We start from the raw sequence: 24,261 nt of genomic DNA, 5'->3' as shown, positions 1-24,261 counted from the left end.
ACGGAAACGTGGGAGGGTCAGGCTACATGCTGAAGCACGGGTCAGTGCCAGGGTGTGGAACAGGAGTAGGGTACGGCGTAGGGTAAGGTGTAAGACTGGTGGTGGGTGTCCATTCCGGGGTTTGATTAGGGTTAGGGAACGTCAAGTTTTAGGGCACAGGTGTGGGTACGGAAACGTGGGAGGGTCAGGCTACCTGCTGACGCATGGGTCAGTGCCAGCGTATGGGCCAGGAGTAGGGTACGGCGTAGGGTAAGGTGTAGGGCTGGTGGTGGGTTTCCGTTCCGGGCTAGGGTTAGGGTTAGGGAACGGCAAGGCTAAGGGCACAGGTGAGGGTACGGAAACTTGGGAGAGGCAGGCTACGTGCTGACGCACGGGTCAGTGCCAGCATACAGGCAAGGAGTAGGGTACGGCATAGGGTATGGTGTAGGGCTGGTGGTGGGTTTCAGTTCAGGGCTAGGGTTAGGGTTAGTGAACGGCAAGGCTTAGGGCACAGATGAGGGTACAAAAACATGTTAGGTTCATGGTGCATGTTGATGCATGGAATAGTGTCATCGTACGCATTAGGATTAGGGTACGGCGTAGAGTAAGGTGTACGGATGGCGGTAGGTTTACATTCCGGTGTAGGGTTAGGGATAGCGAATTGCAAGGTATAGGGCACAGGTGATGGTACGCAAATGTGTTAGGTTCAGGGTACGTGTTGACTCACGGGTTAGTGTGAGCGTACGCATGAGGATTAGGGTACCGCATAGAGTAAGGTGTAGGGTTGGTGGTAGGTTTCCGTTCCAGTCTAGGGTTATGTTTAGGGACTGGCAAAGTTTAGGGCACAGGTGAGGGTACGAAACGTGTTAGGGTCAGGGTACGTGTTGATGCACAGGTTAGTGTCAGCATACGAATTAGGATTAGGGTATGGCGTAAGGTAAGGTGTAGGGTTGGTGGTAGTTTTCCGTTCCGGGCTAGGGTTAAGGTAAGGGAACGGCAAGGTTTATGGCAGAGGTGAGGGTACGGAAACGTGTTAGGGTCAGGGTACGTGTTGACGTATGGATTAGGATTAGGGTACGGCTTAGGGTAAGGTGTAGGGCTGATGGTAGGTTTCTGTTCCGGGCTAAGGTTAAGGATAGGCAACGGCAAGGTTTGGGGCACAGCTGAGGGTACGGAAACGTGTTAGAGTCAGGGTACATGTTGACTCACCGGTTAGTGCCAGCGTACGGATTAGGATTAGTGTACCGCGTAGATAAGGTGCACGGTTGGTGGTAGGTTTCCGTTCCAGGCTATGGTTAGGGTTAGGGAAAGTCAAGGTTTCTATTTGTAGGTTTTTTAAGGAAACTCCATACTGTTCTCCATAGTGACTGTATCAATTTACATTCCCAACAATAGTGGAAGAGGGCTCCTTTTGTCCACACCCTCCCCAGAATTTGTTGTCTGTAGATTTTCTGATGATGCCGATTCTAACAGGTGTGAGGTGATACCTCATTGTAGTTTTGATTCGCATTTCTCTAATAATTAGTGCTCTTGGGCAGCTTTTCATGTGCGTCTTAGCCATCTCTGTGTCTTCTTTGAAGAAACGTCTCTTTAGATATTCTGCCCATGTATGTATTGGGTTGTTTGTTTTTTTAATATTAAGCTGCATGAGCTGTTTATATATATTGGAGATTAAACCTTTGTCCATTGATTCGTTTGCAACTATTTTCGCCCCTTCTGAGGGATGCCTTTTTCCATTCCCGAGTTTTTAACCAAAAAAGAAAGAAAGAAAGAGAAGCAGAACACTAATGTGCATAAAATATGCCTTTTGAAACGGTCGTTTTGAAATATGGACGTCCTTTAAATTTTTTGGTCGATATGTGGCCCCAGGATTTGTTTTCAGGGCAGGTGTCATTTACAGGCCTGCAATGATTTTGAATATCAACTGACCATTAGCACTGGGATTAAAGCTGCTGTTGTGTGAAATGGCCACTACGTGGCAGCAGTTCTCCCTTAACACATCTGGTTACTAGGGCAACAGAGCCTCAATGGAAGTCGTGTTCTACATTGGAATTTAGAATGGAATGTGCCAGGAGAAAGCCCCTCAAGATTGAATCCCTACTTCTTGTTCGTATTTTTAATTTAATTTTTTTTTATTATAGCATGTGTGATTACAATGTTTGGCTTGTTGTAGGTGTGGAAGATGTGGTTCTTTTACACATATACAGATGTCTGTACTTCCTGGGATCCTTTTCCCATGTACGTTATGACAGAATGTTGAGTAGTCTTCTCTTGGTATTCCGTAGGTCTTTGGTGATTATATATGTCACCTCTGTTTGTATATGTCTGTTAACCCCGATATCGTAATGAAACCAATCCTCACACCTTTCCATTGGTGAACTATAAGTTTGTTTAATGAATCTATGATTGCACTTCTCAGTGGAAATGCCTGCCCTGGTTTCTATTTTAGGTAACACTTATAAGTGATATGAAATGATATGTGTCTTTCACTTTCTGACTTACTACAAGTCACGTGATTACCTCTAGACTCATCTACAGTGCTGAAAATGGCATTGTGTCCTTATTTTCCTTGGCTTCTATTCTGCCTTAGCGAGGTCCATTTTCAACAATGTGATTCCCTGAGGGTTGTGGATTAGCTGACCTGGGCAGCCTTACCCTGCCGGCCGGCCCTCCCCAGGTCTGCCTGGTTGAGGTCAATATAAACAGCGCTCCAGGCAGCAATAGCCCCTGAAGCTGTTCCTGACTCCATATTCTCTGCCCCGTCAGCACTCTCGGGGCTGTGCTGGTGGGAGGGAGTGAGGGGCCACAGCTTTGTTGGTGGCCCTGTGTGAGTGGGGTTCTGCTGGCCTTTCTGCAGGAGTTGCCAGGCTGCCACCTGTAAAGAAGTGGATGTGTCACCCATAACTTCCGCTGGAATTTCTCTCCGACAGTGGTGAGGAAGGAAAAAAGCAGTGGGAGCCGGGACAAATGGGGTATCTCAGGCAGGACAATGGAAAGCTTCCGGAAGAGCGCCCGGGGCCAGGATCACCCTGGCTGGCCTGCAGTCACCAAGTTGGCCTGCGTGCTGTCGCTGGTGTGGCTCCACGGCCCTTCCTCTAGGCTTTCAAGCCTTTGTACATATTCAGGTGTTTGACCTGGGAAGGGTGGGAACAGTTCAGCAGCAGCTGGCCTGGGGCTCAGCTCACCTTTATTAAGAGATGCCCCGGCACGGTCCCCCAGCTTTGCAATGTGGATGCTCCTTGCATGGGGTGTGGGTTGCTGGCTGTATGGGAGATGATTCCCCACCTCTGACCAATTTCAGAATTGTTTACCGCTGGAGCAAGTGCCCTGATAGGGTTTTCCTCTGTATAACTGGTGGGTTCAGGTTTTTTTTTCGTTTATGGTTCCAGTTAGATTTTATTCCTCTTTTATGTATTTATAGATATAAGCATGGAAATAATTCATTCCTATAAATACATCTGTGTGAAGGGAAGAATTTTTTCTGTTTTATTTTTAAATTTTATATTTTAAAATTTTGAAATTTAATTTTATTTACTTTTTTATACAGCGGGTTATTATTAGTTATGTATTTTATGCATATACATGTATACAGGTCAATCTCAAACTCCCAACTCATCCCACCACCACCACCCCATGGCTTCCCACAATAGGTGTCCATACGATTGTTCTCTACCTCTGTGTCTCTATTTCTGCCCTGCAAACCAGTTCATCTGTACCATTTTAAGGTTCCACATATATGCATTAATATACAATATTTGTTTTCCTCTTTCTGACTTACTTCATTCTGTATGACAGTCTCAAGATCCTTCGATGTCTCTACAAATGACCCAGTTTCATTCCTTTTTATGGCCGAGTAATATTCCATTTTATATATGTACCCCATCTTTATCCATTCATCTGTCTGTGGGCATTTAGGTTGCTTCCATTACCTGGCTATTGTAAATAGTGCTGCAATGAACCTTGTGGTGAATGTGCCTTTTTGATTTATGGTTGTCTCTGGGTATATGCCCAACAGTGGGATTGCTGGGTTAGATGGTAATTCTATTTCTAGTTTTTTAAAGGAAACTCCATACTGTTCTCCATAGTGACTGTATCAATTTACATTCCCACCAATAGTGGAAGAGGGCTCCTTTTGTCCACACCCTCCCCAGAATTTGTTGTTCGTAGATTTTCTGATGATGCCGATTCTAACAGGTGTGAGGTGATACCTCATTGTAGTTTTGATTTGCATTTCTCTAATAATTAGTGCTCTTGAGCAGCTTTTCATGTGCGTCTTGGCCATCTCTGTGTCTTCTTTGAAGAAACGTCTCTTGAGATCTTCTGCCCATTTTTGTATTGGGTTGTTTGTTTTTTAATAAGCTGCATGAGCTGTTTATATATATTGGAGATTAAACCTTTGTACATTGATTCGTTTGCAACTATTTTCGCCCCTTCTGAGGGATGGCTTTTTCCATTCCCGTGATTTTAACCAAAAAAGAAAGAAAGAAAATGAAGCAGAACATTAATGTGCATAAAATATGCCTTTTGAAACGGTCGTTTTGAAATATGGACGTCCTTTAAATTTTTTGGTCGATATGTGACCCCAGGATTTGTTTTCAGGGCAGGTGTCATTTACAGGCCTGCAATGATTTTGAATATCAACTGACCATTAGCGCTGGGATTAAAGCTGCTGTTGTGTGAAACGGCCACAAGGTGGCAGCAGTTCTCTCTTTCATATCTGGTTACTTGGGCAACAGAGCCTCAATGGAAGTCGCCTTCTAGATTGGAATTTAGAACCGAATGTGACAGGAAAAAGCCCCTCAAATTTGTCTCACTACTTCTTGTTCGTGTGTTTAATTTAATTTTTTATTTTTTATTACAGCAAGTTTGATTACAATGTTTGGCTTGTTGTAGGTATGGTAGATGTGGTTCTTTTACACATATACAGATGTCTGTTCTTCCTGGGATCCTTTTCCCATGTACGTTATGACAGAATGTTGAGTAGTCTTTTGGTATTCTGTAGGTCTTTCGTGATTATATATATCACCTGTGTTTGTATGTCTGTTAACCCCAATATCATAATGAAACCAATCCTCACACCTTTCCATTGGTGAACCATAAGTTTGTTTAATGAATATGTGATTGCCCTTCTCCGTAGAAATATCTGCCCTGGTATCCATTTTTAGGTAACACCTATAAGTGATATGATACGATATGTGCCTTTCACTTTCCGACTTACTACATGTCACATGATTACCTCTAGACTCATCTACGGTGCTGCAAATGGCATTGTGTCCTTATTTTCCTTGGCTTCTATTCTGCCTTAGCGAGGTCCATTTTCAACAATGTGATTCCCTGAGGGTTGTGGATTAGCTGTCCTGGGCAGCCTTACCGTGCCGGCCGGCCCTCCCCTGGTGTGCCTGGTTGAGGTCAATATAAACAGCGCTCCAGGCAGCAATAGCCCCTGAAGCTGTGCCTGACTCCATATTCTCTGCCCCGTCAGCAGTCTTGGGGCTCTGCTGGTGGTAGCGTGTGAGGGGCCACGGCTTTGTGGGTGGCCCGGTGTGTGTGGGGCTCTGCTGGACTTTGTGCAGGAGTTGCCAGGCTGCCACCTGTAAAGAAGAGGATGTGTCACCCATAAGTTCCAGTGGAATTTCTCTCCGGGCTGAGGTAAGGAAGGAAAAAAAGGGGTGGGGTCCGGGACAGGAGGGGTATCTCAGGCAGGGAAATGGAAAGCTTCCAGAAGAGCGCCCGGGGTCAGGACCATCCTGCCTCGCCTGCAGGCACCAAGTTGGCCTGTGTGCTGTCGCTGGTGTGGCTCCACGGCCCTTCCTCTAGGATTTCATGCCCTTGTACATATTCAGGTGTTTACCTGGGAAGGGTGGGAACAGTTCAGCTGCAGCTGGCCTGGGGCTCAGCTCACCTTTATTCAGAGATGCCTCGGCACGGACCCCTAGCTTTGCAATGAGGACGCTCCTTGCATGCGGGGTGGGTTGCTGGCTGTATGGGAGATGATTCCCCACCTCTGACCAATTTCAGAATTGTTTACCGCTGGAGCAAGTTCCCTGATAGGGCTTTCCTCTGTATAACTGGTGGGTTCAGGTTTTTTTTCGTTTATGGTTCAAGTTAGATTTTATACCTCTTTTATGTATTTATAGATATAAGCATGGAAATAATACATTCCTATAATTACATCTGTGTGAAGGGAAGAACTTTTTTCTCTTTTATTTTTAAATTTTATTTTTTAAAATTTTGAAATTTAGTTTTATTTTTTTATACAGCAGGTTATTATTAGTTATGTATTTTATGCATATGCATGTATGCAGGCCAATCCCAATCTCCCAACTCATCCCACCTCTACCACCCCATGGCTTCCCACACTTGGTGTCCATAAGTTTGTTCTCTACCTGTGTCTCTATTTCTTCCCTGCAAACCAGTTCATCTGTACCACTTTTTAGGTTCCACATATATGCATTAATATACAATATTTGTTTTCCTCTTTCTGACTTACTTCATTCTGTATGACAGTCTCTAGATCCATCGATGTCTCTACAAATGACCCAGTTTCATTCCTTTTTATGGCCGAGTAATATTCCATTTTATATATGTACCACATCTTTACCCATTCATCTGTTTGTGGGTATTTAGTTTGCTCCCTTACCTGGCTATTGTAAATAGTGCTGCAATGAACATTGTGGTAAATGTGCCTTTTTGATTTATGGTTTTCTCTGGGTATATGCCCAGAAGTGCGATTGCTGGATCAGATGGTAATTCTATTTCTAGTTTTTTTAAGGAAACTCCACACTGTTCTCCATAGTGACTGTATCAATTTACATTCCCACCAATAGTGGAAGAGGGCTCCTTTTGTCCACACCCTCCCCAGAATTTGTTGTTTGTAGGTTTTCTGATGATGCCGATTCTAACATGTTTGAGATGATACCTCATTGTAGTTTTTTTTTTTTTTTTTTTTTTTTTTTTTTTTTTTTTGTGGTACGCGGGCCTCTCACTGTTGTGGCCTCTCCCGTTGCGGAGCACAGGCTCCGGACGCGCAGGCTCAGTGGCCATGGCTCACGGGCCCAGCTGCTCCGCGACATGTGGGATCTTCCCGGACCGGGGCACGAACCCGTGTCCCCTGCATCGGCAGGCGGACTCTCAACCACTGCGCCACCAGGGAAGCCCCCTCATTGTAGTTTTGATTTGCATTTCTCTAATAATTAGTGATGTTGAGCAGCTTTTCATCTGCGTCTTGGCCATGTCTGTGTCTTCTTTGAAGGATCGTCTCATGAGATCTTCTGACCATTTCTGTATTGGGAGGGTGGTTGGAGGGTAAGGCTATGTGCTCACGCACGTGTCAGTGCCAGCGTAAGGGCCAGGAGTAGGGTACTGCGTAGGGTAAGGTGTAGGTCTGGTGGTGGTTTCCATTCTGGGCTAGGTTTAGGGTTTGGGAACGGCAAGGCTTAGGGCCCAGGTGAGGGTACGGAAACGTGGGATGGTCAGGCTACGTTCTTACGCATGGGTCAGTGCCAATGTACAGGCCAGGAATAGGCTACTGCGTAGGCTAATGTGTAGGGCTGGTGGTGGGTTTCCGTTCCGTGCTAGGGTTAGGGTTAGGGAATGACAACGCTTAGGGCACAGGTGAGGGTACGGAAACGTGGGAGGGTCCGGCTATGTGCTGACGCACGGGTCAGTGCCAGCGTACGGGCCAGGAATAGGGAACGGCGTAGGGTAAGGAGTAGGGCTGGTTGTGAGATACCGTTCCGGGCTAGGGTTAGGGTTAGGGAACGGCAAGGCTTAGGGCACAGGTGAACGTAAGGAAACGTGGGAGGGTCAGGCTACGTGCTGACGCACGGGTCAGTGCCAGCGTACGGGCCAGGAGTAGGGTATGGCGTAGGGTAAGGTTTAGGGCTGGTGGTGGGTTTCCGTTCCGGGCTAGGGTTAGGGTGAGGGAACAGCAAGGCTTAGGGCACAGGTGAACGTACGGAAACGTGGGAGTGGCAGGCTACGTGTTGACGCACGGGTCTGTGCCAGCGTACAGGCCAGGATTAGGGTACGTCGTAGCGTAAGGTTTAGGGCTAGTGGTGGGTTTCCGTTCCAGGCTAGGGTTAGGGTTAGGGAACGGCAAGGCTTAGGACACAGGTGAGGGTATGGAAACGTGGGAGAGGCAGGCTACGTGCTGACGCACAGGTCAGTGCCAGCGTAGGGGCCAGGAGTAGGGTACAGCGTAGGGTAAGGTTTAGGGCTGGTGGTGGGTTTATGTTCCGGGTTAGGGTTAGGGAACGGCAAGGCTTAGGGCACAGGTGAGGGTACGGAAACGTAGGAGTGGCAGGCTACGTGCTGACGCACGGGTCAGTGCCAGCGTACGGGGCAGGATTAGGGTACGGCGTAGGGTAAGGTTTAGGGCTGGTGGTGGGTTTCCGTTCCAGGCTAGGTTTAGGGTTAGGGAACGGCAAAGCTTAGGGCACAGAAGATGGTACGGAAAAGTGGGAGGGTCAGGCTACGTGCTGACGCACGGGTCAGTGCCAGCGTAAGGGCCAAGTGTAGGGTATGGCGTAGGGTAAAGTGTAGGGTTAGGGTTAGGGAACGGCAAGGCTTAGGGCACAGGTGAGGGTACGGAAACGTGGGAGGGTCAGGCTACGTGATGACGCACGGGTCTTTGCCAGCGTACGCGCCAGGATTCGGGTACGGCATTGGGTAAGGTGTAGGGCTGTTTGTGGGTTTCCGTTCCAGGTTAGAGTTAGGGAACGGCAAGGCTTAGTGCACAGGTGAGGGTATGGAAACGTGGCAGAGGCAGGCTATGTGCTGACGCAAGGGTCACTGCCAGCGTACGGGTCAGGAGTAGTCTACGGCGCACGTTAAGGTTTAGGTTTTGTGGTGGGTTTCCGTTCCGGGCTAGGGTTAGGGATAGGGAAAGGCAAGGCTTAGGGCACAGGTGAGGGTACGGAAACGTGGGAGGGTTAGGCTACATGCTGAAGCACGGTTCAATGCCAGGGTATGGACCAGGAGTAGGGTACGGCGTAGGGTAAAGTGTAAGGCTGGTGGTGGGTGTCCATTCCGGGCTAGTGTTAGGGTTAGGGAGCGGCAAGGCTTAGGGCACAGGTGAGGGTACGGAAACGTGGGAGGGTCAGGCTACATGCTGAAGAACGGGTCAGTGCCAGGGTGTGGACCAGGAGTAGGGTACGACGTTGGGTATGGTGTAAGGGCGGTAGTGGGTGTCCATTCCGGTCTAGGGTTAGGGTTAGGGAACGTTAAGGCTTAGGACACAGGTGAGGGTACGGAAACGTGGGAGGGTCAGGATACGTGCTGAAGAATGGGTCAGTGCCAGCGTACGGGCCAGGAGTAGGGTACGGCATAGCGTAATGTGTAGGGCTGGTGGTGGTTTCCGTTCCGGGCTAGGGTTAGAGGTAGGGAACTGCAAGGCTTAGGGCACAGGTCAGGGTACAGAAACGTGGGAGAGGCAGGCTACGGGCTGACACATGGGAGAGTGCCAGCTTACGGGCCAGCAGTAGGCTACGACGTAGGGTAGGGTGTAGGGCTGGTGGTGGGTTTCCGTTCCGGGCTAGGGTTAGAGTTAGGGATCGGCAAGGCTTAGGGAACAGGTGAGGTTAAGGAAAAGTGGGAGGGTTAGGCTACATGCTGACGCACGGATCAGTGCCAGCGTACGGGCCAGGTGTAGGGTACGGCGTAGGGTAAGGTTTAGGGCTGGTGGTGGGTTTCCGTTTGGGGTTATGGTTAGGGTTATGGAACGGCAAGGCTTAGGACACAGGTGAGGGTACGGGAACGTGGGAAGGTCAGGCTACGTGCTGACGCACGGATCAGTGCCAGCGTACGGGCCAGCATTAGGCTACGGCGTAGGGTAAGCTGTAGGGCTGGTGGTGGGTTTCTGTTCTGGGCTAGGGTTAGGGTTAGGGAAGGACAAGACTTAGGGCACAGTTGAGGGTACGGAAATGGTGGAGGGTCAGGCTATGTGCTGACGCACGGGTCAGTGCCAGCGTACAGGCCAGGAGTAGGCAACAACGTAGGGTAAGGTGTAGGGCTGGTGGTTGGTTTCCTTTCCGGGCTAGGGTTAGGGTTAGGGAATGTCAAGGCTTAGGGCACAGGTGAGGGTATGGCAACGTGGGAGGGTCATGCTACTTGCTGACACACGTGTCAGTGCCAGCGTATGGGCCAGTCGTAGGCTACGGCGTAGGGAAAGGTGTAGGGCTGGTGGTGGGCTTCCGTTCCGGGCTAGGGTTAGGGTTAGGGAACGCCAAGTCTTAGGGCACAGGTGCGGGTACGGAAACGTGGGAGAGTCAGGCTATGTGCTGACGCACGGGTCAGTGCCAGCGTACGGGCCAGGAGTAGTGTACGTCGTAGGGTAAGGTGTAGGGCTGGTGGTGGGTTTCCGTTCTGGGCTAGGGTTAGGGTTAGGGAACGGCAAGGTTTAGGGCACACGTGAGGGTATCGAAACGTGTTAGGCTCAGGGTACGTGTTGACGCACGGGTTAGTGTGAACGTACAGATGAGGATTATGGTGCGGCATAGGGTAAAGTGTATGGTTGGTGGTAGGTTTCCGTTTCAGGCTAGGGTTAGTGTTAGGGAACGGCAAGGTTTTGGGCCCAGATGAGGGTATGGAAACGTGTTAGTGTCAGGGTACGTGTTGACATATGGATTAGCATTAGGGTACGGCTTAGGGTAAGGTGTAGGCTTGGTGGTAGGGTTCCATTGTGGTCTAGGGCTAGGGTTAGGGAATGGCAAGGTTTAGGTCACAGGTGAAGGTACGGAAACGTGTTAGGGTCAGGGTAAGTGTTGACGCATGTGTTAGTGTCAGCGTACGGAGTACGTTTATGGTCCTTCGTAGGTTAAGGTCTAGGGTTGGTGGTAGGTTTCCGTTCCAGGCTAGGGTTAGTGTTATGGAACGGCAAGGTTTAGGGCATAGGTGAGGGTACGGAAATGTGTTAGGGTCAGGGTACGTGTTGACGCTCGGATTATGATTAGGGTATGGCGTAGAGTAACGTGTAGGGTTGGTGGTAGGTTTCCGTTTTGGGTTAGGGTTAGGCAACGGCACGGTTTAGGGCACAGTTGAGGGAACGGAAAAGTGTTAGGGTCAGTGTACGTGTTGACGCACGGGTTAGTGTCAGTGTACGGATTAGGATTAGGGTACCGTGTAGGGTATGCTGTACGGTTTGTGGTAGTTTTCCATTCTGGGCTAGGGTTAGTGTTAGGGTACGGCAAGGTTTAGGGTACAGGTGACGGTACAGATACGTGTTAGGGTCATGATACATGTTGCTACATGGAATAGTGTCATCATAAGCATTAGGATTAGGGTACGGCGTAGGGTAAGGTGTACGGAGGGCGGTAGGTTTCCATTCCGTTGTAGGGTTAGGGTTAGCGAATTGCAAGGTTTTGGGCACAGGTGATGGTACAGAAATGTGTTAGGTTCAGGGTACGTGTTGACTCACGGGTTCGTGTCAGCATACGCATGAGGATTAGGGTTCCACATAGAGTAAGGTATAGGGTTGGTGGTACGTTTCCGTTCCAGTCTAGGGTTATGTTTAGGGACCGGCAAAGTTTAGGGCACAGGTGAGGGTACGAAACGTGTTAGGGTCAGGGTATGTGTTGATGCACAGGTTAGTGTCAGCATACGAATTAGGATTAGGGTACGGCATAAGGTAAGGTGTAGGGTTGGTGGTAGGTTTCCGTTCCGGGCTAGGGTTAGGGTTAGGGAACGGCAAGGTTTATGGCAGAGGTGAGGGTACGGAAAGGTGTTAGGGTCAGGGTACGTGTTGATGTATGAATTAGGATTAGGGTACAGCTTAGGGTAAGGTGTACGGCTGATGGTAGGTTTCCGTTCCGGGCTAAGGTTAAGGAGAGGCAACGACAAGTTTTAGGGCACAGCTGAGGGTATGGAAACGTGTTAGGGTCAGGGTACGTGTTGACTCACTGGTTAGTGCCAGCGTACGGATTAGGATTAGTGTACGGCATAGATAAGGTGTAGGGTTGGTGGTAGGATTCCGTTCCGGGCTATGGTTAGGGTTAGGGAAAGTCAAGGTTTCTATTTCTAGTTCTTTGAAGGAAACTCCATACTGTTCTCCATAGTGACTGTATCAATTTACATTCCCACCATAGTGGAAGAGGGCTCCTTTTGTCCACACCCTCCCCAGAATTTGTTTGTAGATTTTCTGATGATGCCGATTCTAACAGGTGTGAGGGGATACCTCATTGTAGATTTGATTTGCATTTCTCTAATAATTAGTGCTCTTGAGCAGCTTTTCATGTGCGTCTTGGCCATCTCTGTGTCTTCTTTGAAGAAACGTCTCTTTAGATCTTCTGCCCTTTTTTGTATTGGGTTGTTTGTTTTTTTAATAAGCTGCATGAGCTGTTTATATATATTGGAGATTAAACCTTTGTCCATTGATTCGTTTGCAACTATTTTCGCCCCTTCTGAGGGATGCCTTTTTGCATTCCCGTGTTTTTAACCAAAAAAGAAAGAAAGAAAAAGAAGCAGAACACTAATGTGCATAAAATATGCCTTTTGAAACGGTCATTTTGAAATATGGACGTCCTTTAAATTTTTTGGTCGATATGTGACCCCAGGATTTGTTTTCAGGGCAGGTGTCATTTACAGGCCTGCAATGATTTTGAATATCAACTGACCATGAGCGCTGGGATTAAAGCTGCTGTTGTGTGAAACGGCCACAAGGTGGCAGCAGTTCTCCCTTACCAATTCTGGTTACTAGGGCAACAGAGCCTCAATGGAAGTCGTGTTCTAGATTGGAATTTAGAATGGAATGTGACAGGAGAAAGCCCCTCAAGTTTGTCTCCCTACATCTTGTTCGTGTTTTTAATTTAATTTTTTGTTTTTTATTACAGCAAGTTTGATTACAATGTTTGGCTTGTTGTAGGTGTGGAAGATGTGGTTCTTTTACACATATACAGATGTCTGTTTTTCCTGGGATCCTTTTCCCATGTACGTTATGACAGAATGTTGAGTAGTCTTTTGGTATTCCGTAGGTCTTTGGTGATTATATATGTCACCTGTGTTTGTATAAGTCTGTTAATCCCGATATCGTAATGAAACCAATCCTCACACCTTTCCATTGGTGAACCATATGTTTGTTTAATGAATCTCTGATTGCCCTTCTCGGTGGAAATATATGCCCTGTTATCCATTTTTAGGTAACACCTATAAGTGATATGATATGATATGTGTCTTTCATTTTCTCACTTACTACAAGTCACGTGATTACCTCTAGACTCATCTACGGTGGTGCAAATGGCATTGTGTTCTTTTTTTCCTTGGCTTCTCTTCTGCCTTAGCGAGGTCCATTTTCAACAATGTGATTCCCTGAGTGTTGTGGATTAACTGACCTGGGCAGCCTTACCCTGCCGCCCGGCCCTCCCCAGGTGTGCCTGGTAGAGGTCAATATAAACAGCGCTCCAGGCAGCAATAGCCCCTGAAGCTGTTCCTGACTCCATATTCTCTGCCCCGTCTGCAGTCTCGGGGCTGTGCTGGTGGGAGGGAATGAGGTGCCACAGATTTGTTGGTGGCCCGGTGTGAGTGGGGTTCTCCTGGCCTTTCTGCAGTAGTTGCCAGGCTGCCTCCTGTAAAGAAGAGGATGTGTCACCCATACCTTCTGCTGGAATTTCTCTCCGGACAGTGGTGAGGAAGGAAAAAAGCAGTGGGGGCCGGGACAGGTGGGGTATCTCAGGCAGGACAATGGAAAGCTTCCGGAAGAGCGCCCGGGGCCAGGACCACCCTGGCTGGCCTGCAGGCACCAATTTGGCCTGCGTGCTGTCGCTGGTGTGGCTCCACGGCCCTTCCTCTAGTCTTTCAAGCCCTTGTACATATTCAGTTGTTTTACCTGGGAAGGGTGGGAACAGTTAAGCAACAGCTGGCCTGCGGCTCAGCTCACCTTTTTTTAGAGATGCCCCGGCTCGGTCCCCCAGCTTTGAAATGAGGAAGCTCCTTGTGTGGGGTGTGGGTTGCTGGCTGTATGGGGATGATTCCCCACCTCTGACCAATTTCAGAATTGTTTGCCGCTGGAGCAAGTGCCCTGATAGGGTTTTCCTCTGTATAACTGGTGGGTTCAGGTTTTTTTCCTTTTATGGTTCAAGTTAGATTTTATTCCTCTTTTATATATTTATAGATATAAGCATGGAAGTAATTCATTCCTATAAATACATCTGTGTGAAGGGAAGAACTTTTTTCTGTTTTATATTTAAATTTTATTTTTAAGATTTTGAAATTTAATTTTATTTACTTTTATATACAGCAGGTTATTATTAGATATGTATTTTATGCATATACATGTATACAGGTCAATCTCATACTCCCAACTCATCCCACCACCACCACCCCATGGCTTCCCACACTTGGTGTCCATACGTTTGTTCTCTACCTCTGTGTCTCTATTTCTTCCCTGCAAACCAGTTCATCTGTACCATTTTTTAGGTTCCACATATATGCATTAATATACAAAATTTGTTTTCCTCTTTCTAACCTACTTCATTCTGTATGACAGTCTCTAGATCCATCGATGTCTCTACAAATGACCCAGTTTCATTCCTTTTTATGGTTGAGTAATATTCCATTTTATACATGTACCACATCTTTATCCATTCATCTGTGTGAGGGCATTTATGTTGCTTCCATTACCTGGCCTTTGTAAATAGTGCTGCAATGAACATTGTGGTGAATGTGCCTTTTTGATTTATGGTTTTCTCTGGGTCTATTCCCAGAAGTGGGATTGCAGGATCAGATGGTAATTCTATTTCTAGTTTTTTTAAGGAAACTCCATTGTGTTCTCCATAGTGACTGTATCAATTTACATACCCACCAATAGTGGAAGAGGGATCCTTTTGTCCACACCCTCCCCAGAATTAGTTGTTTGTAGATTTTCTGATGATGCCGATTCTAACAGGTGTGAGGTGATACCTCATTGTAGTTTCGATTTGCATTTCTCTAATAATTAGTGCTCTTCAGCAGCTTTTCATGTGCGTCTTGGCCATCTCTGTGTCGTCTTTGAAGAAACGTGTCTTTAGACCTACTGCCCATTTTTGTATTGGGTTTTTTGTTTTCTTTAATATTAAGCTGCATGAGCTGTTTATATATTGGAGATTAAACCTTTGTCCATTGATTCGTTTTCAACGATTTTTGCCCATTCTGAGGGATGCCTTTTTCCATTCCCGTTTTTTTTAACAAAAAAGTAAAGAAACAAAAAGAAGAAGAACACTAATGTGCGTAAAATATGGCTTTTGAAACGGTCGTTTTGAAATATGGACGTCCTTTGAATTTTTTGGTCAATATGTGACCCCAGGATTTGTTTTCAGGGCAGGTGTCATTTACAGGCCTGCAATGATTTTGAATATCAACTGACCATTAGCGCTGGGATTAAAGCTGCTGTTGTGTGAAACGGCCACAAGGTGGCAGCAGTTCTCCCTTACCAATTCTGGTTACTAGGGCAACAGTGCCTCAATGGAAGTCCTGTTCTAGATTGGAATTTAGAATGGAATGTGCCAGGAGAAAGCCCCTCACGTTTGTCTCCCTACTTCTTGTTCGTGTTTTTAATTTAATTTTTAGTTTTTATTACAGCAAGTTTGATTAAAATGTTTGGCTTGTTGTAGGTGTGGAAGATGTGGTTCTTTTACACATATACAGATGTCGGTTTTTCCTGGGATCCTTTTCCCATGTACGTTATGACAGAATGTTGAGTAGTCTTTTGGTATTCCGTAGGTCTTTGGTGATTATATATGTCACCAGTGTTTGTATAAGTCTGTTAACCCCGATATCGTAATGAAACCAATGCTCACACCTTTCCATTGGTGAACCATAAGTTTGTTTAATGAATCTCTAATTGCCCTTCTCGGTGGAAATATCTGCCCTGGTATCCATTTTTAGGTAACACCTATAAGTGATATGATATGATATGTGTCTTTCACTTTCTGACTTACTACATGTCACGTGATTACCTCTAGACTCATCTACGGTGCTGCAAAATGCATTGTGTACTTTTTTTCCTTGCCTTCTATTCTGACTTAGCGAGGTCCCTTTTCAACAATGTGCTTCCCTGCGGGTTGTGGATTAGCTGACGTGGGCAGCCTTATCCTGCCGGCCGGCCCTCCCAAGGTGTGCCTGGTTGAGGTCTATATAAACAGCGGTCCATGCAGCAATAGCCCCTGAAGCTGTGCCTGCGTCCATATTCTCTGCCCCGTGAGCAGTCTCGGGGCTGTGCTGGTGGGAGGGAGTGAGGGGCCACAGCTTTGTTGGTGGCCCGGTGTGAGTGGGGTTCTGCTGGCCTTTCTGCAGGAGATGCCAGGCTGCCTCCTGTAAAGAGGAGGATGTGTCACCCATACCTTCCGCTGGAATTTCTCTCCGGACAGAGGTGAGGAAGGAAAAAAGCAGTGGGGGCCGGGACAATTGGGGTATCTCAGGCAGTACAATGGAAAGCTTCCGGAAGAGCGCCCGGGGCCAGGATCACCCTGCCTGGCCTGCAGGAACCAAGTTGGCCTGCGTGCTGTCGCTGGTGTGGCTCCACGGCCCTTCCTCTAGTCTTTCAAGCCCTTGTACATATTCAGGTGTTTTTCCTGGGAAGGGTGGGAACAGTTCAGCAACAGCTGGCCTGGGGCTCAGCTCACCTTTGTTCAGAGATGCCTCGGCTCGGTCCCCCCGCTTTGCAATGAGGAAGCTCCTTGTGTGGGGTGTGGGTTGCTGGCTGTATGGGAGATGATTCCCCACCTCTGAACAATTTCAATATTTTTTACCGTTGGAGCAAGTGCCCTGATAGTGTTTTTCTCTGTATAACTGGTAGGTTCAGGTTTTTCTTCGTTTATGGTTCAAGTTAGCTTTTATTCCTCTTTTATGTATTTATAGATATAAGCATGGAAATAATTCATTCCTATAAATACATCTGTGTGAAGGGAAGAACTTTTTTCTGTTTTATTTTTAAATTTTATTTTTGAAAATTTTGAAATTTAATTTTATTTACTTTTTTATACAGCTGGTTATTATTAGTTAGGTGTTTTATGCATATACATGTATACAGGTCAATCTCAATCTCCCAACTCATCCCAACACCACCACCCCATGGCTTCCCACACTTGGTGTCCATACGTTTGTTCTCTACCTCTGTGTCTCTATTTCTTCCCTGCAAACCAGTTCATCTGTACAATTTTTTAGGTTCCACATATATGCATTAATATACAATATTTGTTTTCCCCTTTCTGACTTACTTCATTCTGTATGACAGTCTCTAGATCCATCGATGTCTCTACAAATGACCCAGATTCATTCCTTTTTATGGCCGAGTAATATTCCTTTTTATATATGTACCCCATCTTTATCCATTCATCTGTCTTTGGGCGTTTAGGTTGCTTCCATTACCTGGCTATTGTAAATAGTGCTGCAATGAACATTGTGGTGAATGTGCCTTTTTGATTTATGGTTTTCTTTGGGTATATGCCCAGAAGTGGAATTGCTGGATCAGATGGTAATTCTATTTCTAGATTTTTTAAGGAAACTCCATAGTGTTCTCCATAGTGACTCTATCATTTTACATTCCCACCAATAGTGGAAGAGGGCTCCTTTTGTCCACACCCTCCCCAGAATTTGTTGTTTGTAGATTTTCTGATGATGCCGATTCTAACAGGTGTGAGGTGATACCTCATTGTAGTTTTGATTTGCATTTCTCTAATAATTAGTGCTCTTGAGCAGCTTCTCATGTGCGTCTTGGCCATCTCTGTGTCTTCTTTGAAGAAACGTCTCTTGAGATCTTCTGCCCATTTCTGTATTGGGAGGGTCGTGGGATGGTCAGGCTGTGTGCTGACGCACGTGTCAGTGCCAGCGTAAGGGCCAGGAGTAGGGTACAGCATAGGGTAACGTGTAGGGCTGGTGGTGGGTTTCTGTTCCAGGGTAGGGTTAGGGTTAGGGATCGGCAAGGCTTAGGGCACAGGTGAGGGTATGGAAACATGGGAGTGGCAGGCTACGTGCTTACACAAGGGTCAGTTCCAGTGTACGGCCCAGGAGTAGGGTACGGCGTAGGGTAAGGTGTAGGGCTGGTGGTGGGTTTCCGTTCCCGGCTAGGGTTAGGGTTAGGGAATGGCAAGGCTTAGGGCACAGGTGAGGGTACAGAAACGTGGGAGGGTCAGGCTACGTGCTGTCGCAAGTGTCAGTGCCTGCGTACGGCACAGGAATAGGGTATGGTGTAGGGTAAAGTGTAGTGTTAGGTTTAGGGAACGGCAAGGCTTAGGGCACAGGTGAGGGTACGGAAACGTGGGAGGGTCAGGCTACATGCTGATGCACGGGACAGTGCCAGGGTGTGGACCAGGAGTAGTGTACGGCGTAGGGTAAGGTGTAAGACTGGTGGTGGGTGTCCATTCCGGGGTTTGATTAGGGTTAGGGAACGTCAAGTTTTAGGGCACAGGTGAGGGTACGGAAACGTGGGAGGGTCAGGCTACCTGCTGACGCATGGGTCAGTGCCAGCGTACGGGCCAGGAGTAGGGTAGAGCGTAGGGTAAGGTGTAGGGCTGGTGGTGGGTTTCCGTTCTGGGCTAGGGTAGGGTTAGGGAACGGCAAGGCTAAGGGCACAGGTGAGGGTACGGAAACTTGGGAGAGGCAGGCTACGTGCTGACGCACGGGTCAGTGCCAGCATACAGGCAAGGAGTAGGGTACGGCATAGGGTATGGTGTAGGGCTGGTGGTGGGTTTCAGTTGAGGGCTAGGGTTAGGGTTAGTGAACGGCAAGGCTTAGGGCACAGGTGAGGGTACAGAAACGTGTTAGGATCATGGTGCATGTTGATGCATGGAATAGTGTCATCATACGCATTAGGATTAGGGTACGGCGTAGAGTAAGGTGTACGGATGGCGGTAGGTTTACATTCCGGTGTAGGGTTAGGGATAGCGAATTGCAAGGTATAGGGCACAGGTGATGGTACGGAAATGTGTTAGGTTCAGGGTATGTGTTGACTCACTGTTTAGTGTGAGCGTACGCATGAGGATTAGGGTACCGCATAGAGTAAGGTGTAGGGTTGGTGGTAGGTTTCCGTTCCAGTCTAGGGTTATGTTTAGGGACTGGCAAAGTTTAGGGCACAGGTGAGGGTACGAAACGTGTTAGGGTCAGGGTATGTGTTGATGCACAGGTTAGTGTCAGCAGACGAATTAGGTTAGGGTATGGCGTAAGGTAAGGTGTAGGGTTGGTGGTAGTTTTCCGTTCCGGGCTAGGGTTAAGGTAAGGGAACGGCAAGGTTTATGGCAGAGGTGAGGGTACGGAAACGTGTTAGGGTCAGGGTACGTGTTGACGTATGGATTGGGATTAGGGTACGGCTTAGGGTAAGGTGTAGGGCTGATGGTAGGTTTCTGTTCAGGGCTAAGGTTAAGGATAGGCAACGGCAAGGTTTGGGGCACAGCTGAGGGTACGGAAACGTGTTAGTGTCAGGGTACATGTTGACTCACCGGTTAGTGCCAGCGTACGGATTAGGATTAGTGTACCGCGTAGATAAGGTGCACGGTTGGTGGTAGGTTTCCGTTCCAGGCTATGGTTAGGGTTAGGGAAAGTCAAGGTTTCTATTTGTAGGTTTTTTAAGGAAACTCCATACTGTTCTCCATAGTGACTGTATCAATTTACATTCCCAACAATAGTGGAAGAGGGCTCCTTTTGTCCACACCCTCCCCAGAATTTGTTGTCTGTAGATTTTCTGATGATGCCGATTCTAACAGGTGTGAGGTGATACCTCATTGTAGTTTTGATTTGCATTTCTCTAATAATAAGTGCTCTTGGGCAGCTTTTCATGTGCGTCTTAGCCATCTCTGTGTCTTCTTTGAAGAAACGTCTCTTTAGATATTCTGCCCATGTTTGTATTGGGTTGTTTGTTTTTTTAATATTAAGCTGCATGAGCTGTTTATATATATTGGAGATTAAACCTTTGTCCATTGATTCGTTTGCAACTATTTTCGCCCCTTCAGAGGGATGCCTTTTTCCATTCCCGTGTTTTTAACCAAAAAAGAAAGAAAGAAAAAGAAGCAGAACACTAATGTGCATAAAATATGCCTTTTGAAACGGTCGTTTTGAAATATGGACGTCCTTTAAATTTTTTGGTCGATATGTGGCCCCAGGATTTGTTTTCAGGGCAGGTGTCATTTACAGGCCTGCAATGATTTTGAATAGCAACTGACCATTAGCACTGGGATTAAAGCTGCTGTTGTGTGAAAGGGCCACTAGGTGGCAGCAGTTCTCCCTTAACACATCTGGTTACTAGGGCAACAGAGCCTCAATGGACGTCGTGTTCTACATTGGAATTTAGAATGGAATGTGCCAGGAGAAAGCCCCTCAAGTTTGACTCCCTACTTCTTGTTCGTATTTTTAATTTAATTTTTCTTTATTATAGCAAGTTTGATTACAATGTTTGGCTTGTTGTAGGTGTGGAAGATGTGGTTCTTTTACACATATACAGATGTCTGTACTTCCTGGGATCCTTTTCCCATGTACGTTATGACAGAATGTTGAGTAGTCTTCTCTTGGTATTCCGTAGGTCTTTGGTGATTATATATGTCACCTCTGTTTGTATATGTCTGTTAACCCCTATATCGTAATGAAACCAATCCTCACACCTTTCCATTGGTGAACCATAAGTTTGTTTAATGAATCTATGATTGCACTTCTCAGTGGAAATGACTGCCCTGGTTTCTATTTTACGTAACACCTATAAGTGATATGAAATGATATGTGTCTTTCACTTTCTGACTTACTACAAGTCACGTGATTACCTCTAGACTCATCTACAGTGCTGCAAATGGCATTGTGTCCTTATTTTCCTTGGCTTCTATTCTGCCTTAGCGAGGTACATTTTCAACAATGTGATTCCCTGAGGGTTGTGGATTAGCTGACCTGGGCAGCCTTACCCTGCCAGCCGGCCCTCCCCAGGTCTGCCTGGTTGAGGTCAATATAAACAGCCCTCCAGGCAGCAATAGCCCCTGAAGCTGTTCCTGACTCCATATTCTCTGCCCCGAAAGCAGTCTCGGGGCTGTGCTGGTGGGAGGGAGTGAGGGGCCACAGCTTTGTTGGTGGCCCTGTGTGAGTGGGGTTCTGCTGGCCTTTCTGCAGGAGTTGCCAGGCTGCCACCTGTAAAGAAGAGGATGTGTCACCCATACCTTCCGCTGGAATTTCTCTCCGGACAGAGGTGAGGAAGGAAAAAAGCAGTGGGGGCCGGGACAAATGGGGTATCTCAGGCAGGGCAATGGAAAGCTTCCGGAAGAGCGCCCGGGGCCAGGATCACCCTGGCTGGCCTGCAGTCACCAAGTTGGCCTGCGTGCTGTCGCTGGTGTGGCTCCACGGCCCTTCCTCTAGGCTTTCAAACCTTTGTACATATTCAGGTGTTTGACCTGGGAAGGGTGGGAACAGTTCAGCAGCAGCTGGCCTGGGGCTCAGCTCACCTTTATTCAGAGATGCCCCGGCACGGTCCCCCAGCTTTGCAATGAGGATGCTCCTTGCATGGGGTGTGGGTTGCTGGCTGTATGGGAGATGATTCCCCACCTCTGACCAATTTCAGAATTGTTTACCGCTGGAGCAAGAGCCCTGATAGGGTTTTCCTATGTATAACTGGTGGGTTCAGGTTTTTTTTTTTCGTTTATGTTTCAAGTTAGATTTTATTCCTCTTTTATGTATTTATAGATATAAGCATGGAAATAATTCATTCCTATAAATACATCTGTGTGAAGGGAAGAACTTTTTTCTGTTTTATTTTTAAATTTTATATTTTAAAATTTTGAAATTTAATTTTATTTACTTTTTTATACAGCGGGTTATTATTAGTTATGTATTTTATGCATATACATGTATACAGGTCAATCTCAAACTCCCAACTCATCCCACCACCACCACCCCATGGCTTCCCACACTTGGTGTCCATACGTTTGTTCTCTACCTCTGTTTCTCTATTTCTTCCCTGCAAACGAGTTCATCTGTACCATTTTTTGGGTTCCACATATATGCATTAATATACAATATTTGTTTTCCTCTTTCTGACTTACTTCATTCTGTATGACAGTCTCTAGATCAATCGATGTCTCTAGAAATGACCCAGTTTCATTCCTTTTTATGGCCGAGTAATATTCCATTTTATATATGTACCCCATCTTTATCCATTCATCTGTCTGTGGGCATTTAGGTTGCTTCCATTACCTGGCTATTGTAAATAGTGCTGCAATGAACATTGTGGTGAATGGGCCTTTTTGATTTACGGTTGTCTCTGGGTATATGCCCAACAGTGGGATTGCTGGGTCAGATGGTAATTCTATTTCTAGTTTTTTAAAGGAAACTCCATACTGTTCTCCATAGTGACTGTATCAAATTACATTCCCACCAATAGTGGAAGAGGGCTCCTTTTGTCCACACCCTCCCCAGAATTTGTTGTTTGTAGATTTTCTGATGATGCCGATTCTAACAGGTGTGAGGTGATACCTCATTGTAGTTTTTTTTTTTATGTATTTATTTTTTTTGTTGTACGCGGGCCTCTCACTGTTGTGGCCTGTCCCGTTGCGGAGCACAGGCTCCGGACGTGCAGGCTCAGTGGCCATGGCTCACGCGCCCAGCTGCTCCGCGACATGTGGGATCTTCCCGGACCGGGGCACGAACCCGTGTCCCCTGCATCGGCAGGCGGACTCTCAACCACTGCGCCACCAGGGAAGCCCCCTCATTGTAGTTTTGATTTGCATTTCTCTAATAATTAGTGATGTTGAGCAGCTTTTCATCTGCGTCTTGGCCATGTCTGTGTCTTCTTTGAAGGATCGTCTCATGAGATCTTCTGACCATTTCTGTATTGGGAGGGTGGTTGGAGGGTAAGGCTATGTGCTCACGCACGTGTCAGTGCCAGCATAAGGGCCAGGAGTAGGGTACTGCGTAGGGTAAGGTGTAGGTCTGGTGGTGGTTTCCTTTCCGGGCTAGGTTTAGGGTTTGGGAACGGCAAGGCTTAGGGCCCAGGTGAGGGTACGGAAACGTGGGATGGTCAGGCTACGTTCTTACGCATGGGTCAGTGCCAATGTACGGGCCAGGAATAGGCTACGGCGTAGGCTAATGTGTAGGGCTGGTGGTGGGTTTCCGTTCCGTGCTAGGGTTAGGGTTAGGGAATGACAAGGCTTAGGGCACAGGTGAGGGTACGGAAACGTGGGAGGGTCCGGCTATGTGCTGACGCACGGGTCAGTGCCAGCGTACGGGCCAGGAATAGGGAACGGCGTAGGGTAAGGAGTAGGGCTGGTTGTGAGATACCGTTCCGGGCTAGGGTTAGGGTTAGGGAACGGCAAGGCTTAGGGCACAGGTGAACGTAAGGAAACGTGGGAGGGTCAGGCTACGTGCTGACGCACGGGTCAGTGCCAGCGTACGGGCCAGGAGTAGGGTATGGCGTAGGGTAAGGTTTAGGGCTGGTGGTGGGTTTCCGTTCCGGGCTAGGGTTAGGGTGAGGGAACAGCAAGGCTTAGGGCACAGGTGAACGTACGGAAACGTGGGAGTGCCAGACTATGTGTTGACGCACGGGTCTGTCCCAGCGTACGGGCCAGGATTAGGGTACGTCGAAGCGTAAGGTTTAGGGCTGGTGGTGGGTTTCCGTTCCAGGCTAGGGTTAGGGTTAGGGAACGGCAAGGCTTAGGACACAGGTGATGGTATGGAAACGTGGGAGAGGCAGGCTACGTGCTGACGCACAGGTCAGTGCCAGCCTAGGGGCCAGGAGTAGGGTACAGCGTAGGGTAAAGTTTAGGTCTGGTGGTGGGTTTATGTTCCGGGTTAGGGTTAGGGAACGGCAAGGTTTAGGGCACAGGTGAGGGTACGGAAACGTAGGAGTGGCAGGCTACGTGCTGACGCACGGGTCAGTGCCAGCGTACGGGGCAGGATTAGGGTACGGCGTAGGGTAAGGTTTAGGTCTGGTGGTGGGTTTCCATTCCAGGCTAGGTTTAGGGTTAGGGAATGGCAAAGCTTAGGGCACAGAAGATGGTACGGAAAAGTGGGAGGGTCAGGCTACGTGCTGACGCACGGGTCAGTGCCAGCGTATGGGCCAAGTGTAGGGTATGGCGTAGGGTTAGGTGTAGGGTTAGGGTTAGGGAACGGCAAGGCTTAGGGCACAGGTGAGGGTACGGAAACGTGGGAGGGTCAGGCTACGTGATGACGCACGGGTCTTTGCCAGCGTACGCGCCAGGATTCGGGTATGGCATTGGGTAAGGTGTAGGGCTGGTTGTGGGTTTCCATTCCAGGTTAGAGTTAGGGAACGGCAAGGCTTAGTGCACAGGTGAGGGTATGGAAACGTGGCAGTGGCTGGCTATGTGCTGACGCAAGGGTCACTGCCAGCGT

Source organism: Mesoplodon bidens, assembly GCF_964165515.1.
Source record: "Mesoplodon bidens genome assembly, contig: HAP1_SCAFFOLD_593, whole genome shotgun sequence".
Classification (NCBI taxonomy): domain Eukaryota; kingdom Metazoa; phylum Chordata; class Mammalia; order Artiodactyla; family Ziphiidae; genus Mesoplodon; species Mesoplodon bidens.
Note: the sequence above shows the minus strand (reverse complement) of the source record.